Raw genomic sequence first — 4,926 nt, 5'->3', positions numbered from 1 at the left:
TGTACAAGTCTGTTTGAATATGTTATTTAAATTTATTTTTTAACTTTTAATTTTATATTGGAGTATAGATGGCTACAGAAAAGGCAATGGCACCCCACTCCAGTACTCTTGCCTGGAAAATCCCATGGACAGAGGAGCCTGGTGGGCTGCAGTCCATGGGGTCGCTAAGAGTCGGGCAAGACTGAGCAACTTCACTTTCACTTTTCACTTTCATGCATTGGAGAAGGAAATGGCAACCCACTCCAGTGTTCTTGCCTGGAGAATCCCAGGGACGGGGGAGCCTGATGGGCTGCCATCTATGGGGTCACACAGAGTCGGATACCACTGAAGCGACTTAGCAGCAGCGTAAATGACTAACAATGTTGTGATAGTTTCAGGTGGTATATACTTTTCAGGTGGTATATATAAGTAATGGCTCCTCTGCCATTACTTATACAACAGTGAGAATCATTCAAAATATTTTTCTTTCTACTCCATAATATTTGTATTTGTTTACAAAATAAAATTCCTTTCTCCTCATATTAACCTTGCTCAGTAGAAGCTCCCTTAAAGGCAGGAAGATGAAAAAAAAGTACAAATGCTAAGGTTGGCTTTGGTGACAGGCATCTTCTTCACCAAAGACTTTAGGCGAAACAGCATGAGGCACAGTCTTAATATTTTCATCTTTTCAAAATGGACTAAAAAATCTTTCCCTTACAACTTCCTCCCGCCACAAAGTTCAAACAAAGAGCGGTAAAAGCCTTCTTCCGTTTTTCTCTTTGGGGGCTGGGCGTGTGTTGACGGACGTTGATTTCTACCAATTGTACGAGGCTTCCTTGCGCGTGGTCCTGCCTACCCCGTTTACGAAGGGTCAGCCAATGAGAGCGCCGCTGTTTCAGTCAGCGGCGACCAAAGAAAGAAGAAGAGAGGGTATTGGCTACCGGCTGGAACTGCTGCCCAATAGGAACAGGCCGAGCCAGCACCTCAGGCGGGCGGCTTGAGCTGCTGGCAAGTGGCTGTAGTAGCCAGTCCGGCAAGTTTTTCTATGGCGGTTGCTGCGCCTCCCGCGACCTGGCGAGTCTGACCGTGTGCTCTGGCTTCAGGTGAGGTGGGCACTTGCCTCTCCCCAGGCCTTGGGCGTCTGGGTCCGGGACGACTTCCCCTGGGTCCCTGGACGCAGGGCCCGAGTTGGGCTGGGGGCGGGCTTGAACTCGATGGTCTGAGGAGATTTGGGCGCTCCGGGCGGTCCCAACGGTCGGGGCCGAGGCACCTAAATTCCCGTTCTTTCGGGGCTGCTGGGGCGGCCCCCGAGGTGCGGGTGGGGCGGGGAAGGAAGCAACTCCGGATTCCTGGAAGGAGCAGAGTTCGCCGCAGGGCTGGGGTCAAGAGGTCGCTGGCCCGGAGTCAGAGGTCCCTGGTCGCTCTCCCGGGAGCGGAGCCTCGGACTCTTCGTGTGCAGATAACTGCTGTCACACGGAGTGCCCGCTACTTGCCTCACTTTCAAGTTGAACGAAAGACCTATCGTTCTATCCAGCTTTACCTCACAGCAACACTGTGACGTAAATACTTGTATTATCCCCACTTTTTAAAGACGAATAAGTCGAACAGGGAAGCTGGGCAACCGTCCTAGGTAAGGTCCTCAGGTAGGACGTGACCGAACACGGATTCGAACCCAGGTCGGCCCGACTCCCCGCCCGCGCCTCGTCGTCTTTTTAATTGGGAGTCTTCATCGCGCCTAGCGTGGACATTGGTTGAAATCTGAGTAAGAAAGCTTGGGAAAACCACGGGATGTCTACGGGCTGCTCACGGCATGGCGGGGACCCGCCGACTCGCCCCTGCTCAACCCCAGGCCTGGCGGGTTTTGTGTTGGCCCACATTGATGGGGAAGCTTTGCTCCAGCACGGGGCCGTGTAGAGAACTTTCTTCCAGGATGACGTTGTTCTCTATCTCTTCTGTCTGTCAATATTGGGTGCTGATACGTTCTTAGAAGTTGATTGGTTTTGCGTTTTTAGGTGTATGTATCGTGGGTAATTCAGTAAGTATTTAGCATCTGCTGTGTACTTCTTGTGTAGGATACACCGATGAATGAGGCTGGGATTTGGCTCTGGGCCTTTCACATCTCACCAGAACTTTTGTTCTCTAATCAGAACTGGCATATCATGGGAAGAAATTTCACTTTTTAATGTTAACCATACTGAAAAGTGCACAGAATAATTTTTATTTATTTATTAAAATATAAATTTATTTATTTTAATTGGAGGTTAATTACTTTACAATATTGTACTGGTTTTGCCATACATCAACATGAATCCACCACAGGTATACATGTGTTCCCCATCCTGAACCCCTCTCCCTCCTCCCTCCCAGTACCATCCCTCTGGGTCATCTCAGTGCACCAGCCCCAAGCATCCAGTATCATGCATTGAACCTGGACTGGCGACTCGTTTCATATATGATATAATACATGTTTCAATGCCATTCTCCCAAATCATCCAACCCTCTTTCTCTCCCACAGAGTCCAAAAGACTGTTCTACACATCTGTATAATTTTTAATCTGAATAATTTTTTAAAAATTGGTCCATTCACCACCCCTATCTAACAAATTTTGACTTTGACCTTTTGGTAGCGTTCTTCTTTCTTTCTTTTTCTTAAATAAATAAATTCTATAGTCAAAGCCTCATAGGTAACCCAGCACCTTCCCGCTCCTTAACTGGGTATTTTTCATGCTTGGGCTTTTTTATACTACCTTATATTTATAAATCCATATAGTAGTGTGGTTTTGCATATTTTTAAGTGCCCTAAGGATGGAATTAATAATGGAGTTTCATCTGTAGTCTCCTTTTTTCTTTTTAGCATAATTTTTGAGGAAATTTACTGAATTGGGATTCTTAGTGGGAAGAGAGTTTATGGTTCCATCTTGACCAGAGGTTTTGCTTCACTTTTTTTTTCCATTTTGAGTTCTCATTCTTGTACTTCAGTTAGTCAAGTATTCTGACTTAACCTTTTAATATTATTATTTTTTGCTGTCTTTTGTTTTCTGAGAGTTCTTCAGGTTTATTTTACAATCCTTCTATTAAAGCTTTTATTTTGATTTTTTTCCCTTGGCATTTTAAGTTTGGATTTATTTTATTTACTTACTTATTACCATTTCTTTCATCACATTTCTTTTTTCCAAGTTTCTTCTCTTTGTCTGCTTTGGTCTCTCATGTTGGAGGCTTTTCTTGAATGTCAGTTGTTCTTTGGCTGTTTGTTTTGCAGAGAGACACCCCCCCCCTCCCCCGCCCCAGAAGACTGATTGGAAGCTGTGTACGAATGACTGAACCTTACCAACCAAGGGACTTTTACCGTTAGCTATAAGGACAGAGACCCAGCCATTTTCTTGAGATTTACAAGCGTTAGTATTTATAGATATTTTCTCTTCAGCTGGTTTTCTCTAGAGAACAGTCCTCTAATCTCCTGCCTTGAGGCATAGAGAATGTGTAAAAACCAGAATATTGCATTCTGGATTTGTGCAGCTGGGGAGAAGGGTTGGAAGTGTTTCACACTTGTGAAAGTTTGTAGAATTTTACTTAACTCCTTGTTTTCACTGCTGGTCTTAAGTCTGTGTGGTTCAAAATTCCAGTTTTCTGCAGCATAGAGGGAGATGTTTTTTATTGTTGCCTTGAGGAACAGATTACTTTCACAGGCTTTCAGCTGATCCTCCTTTGCATCTCCATCTTTCAATGCTATCTTCTGTGATATGTGGTTTCTACAGTTCCCTCAGTGGAAATTAGCTTGCTTTTCAGTAGCACACAGTCCTATCAGTTGTTGGTACGGAAAACTGATTTGTATGTCTCATACTCTCTTTGCTTTGTGCTTGTGATTTATTCTTTTTTTAATGCTGTTTCTTGCAGGGGGATTGGGGTCATGTTCATGGATTTTCAGAAATGACTGAGAAAGAAAAACATACTTTATCTGCTGTGTTTATTGGACTTCTCTGCATTTATGCTGACCACTCCAGTCTGGCCTCTACTCATCACTTTGGGGAAACAGCTCTTTTCTAGATTATCTGTCACCTCTACATTGCTAAATCTAGTGATCATTCTTCCCCTCAGTAGCACTTGACACACTTGACTGTCCCCTCCTTGCATCATTCTTCCAAGACACCACACTCTCCCAGGTTTTCTCCTACCTCATGGTCTTGGTTTCTGGGTTCTCTTCCTATAACTGTTATCCTTTTAATGTCTCTGGTATTGGTCCTTGGCCTGCTTTTCTTTTATCTCAACTCCTTCTTAGGTAGTTAATCTATCCCAAGATTTTAAGTGGCATGACTATACTGAGGATTCTTAAAGCTGTCTACTGTTCCATCTCCACTGCTACTAGTCTTGCCTCTGTGACCACTAGTTTATACTCTCATAATAGCCTATAAAGTGGTCACTTTGCCTGCACTTTTCCTCCCCTACAGTCCATTCCTAACGCAGAAGAAACTCCTTACCAAGGTCTTCTAGTGAAAGTGTTGTGTATCATCAACTTCACTCTTCATATTAAACCTCATACTGTCTGCTCTTTCTTACTATTCTCGTTATGCTGGGCTTCCTAGTTTCTCTGATGCACTAAACCCATACTTAGCAGACACCTTGTATTAATTTTCTTCTGAAACTCTTTCTTGGCTCTTCATATGGCCAACTTCTTTTAATCCTTCTTGTCTTGGTTTAATTTTCACTTATAAGAGGCCACCTCTCACTGTTGTGTCTTGCCCCCCACTCCCAAAACCAAATGGCACAATATATAATTTTTCACATTGATTTGTTTATTCTCTCATTTGCTAGAATGTAAATTGTATTATGCTGGGTCTTGTCCAGTTATCTGTTTGCCTCTGTGGAGTGTCTGACTATATGACAGATGCTTAAATATTTCTTGAAAAATAGACTAACGTAGTGGAGTAGAGACAGGAAACAAATAATGAA

At 43.6% G+C, this 4,926-nt stretch overlaps 1 protein-coding gene across 2 annotated transcripts in view; it reads left to right on the top strand.

Moving 5' to 3' along the window:
* Positions 958-4,926, top strand: part of RFWD3 (ring finger and WD repeat domain 3) — a 35,295-nt gene continuing 31,326 nt past the window's right edge. For both annotated transcript variants that reach the window (XM_005691792.3, XM_005691791.3), the window contains exon 1: positions 958-1,082. The gene's annotated coding sequence lies outside the window, so the exon portion shown is untranslated. The remainder of the gene's footprint in view (positions 1,083-4,926) is intronic.

Source organism: Capra hircus, chromosome 18 (genome assembly GCF_001704415.2).
Source record: "Capra hircus breed San Clemente chromosome 18, ASM170441v1, whole genome shotgun sequence".
NCBI lineage: Eukaryota > Metazoa > Chordata > Mammalia > Artiodactyla > Bovidae > Capra > Capra hircus.
The sequence above is the reverse complement of the archived record's forward strand: the minus strand, read 5'-3'. Positions and strand labels throughout refer to the sequence as shown.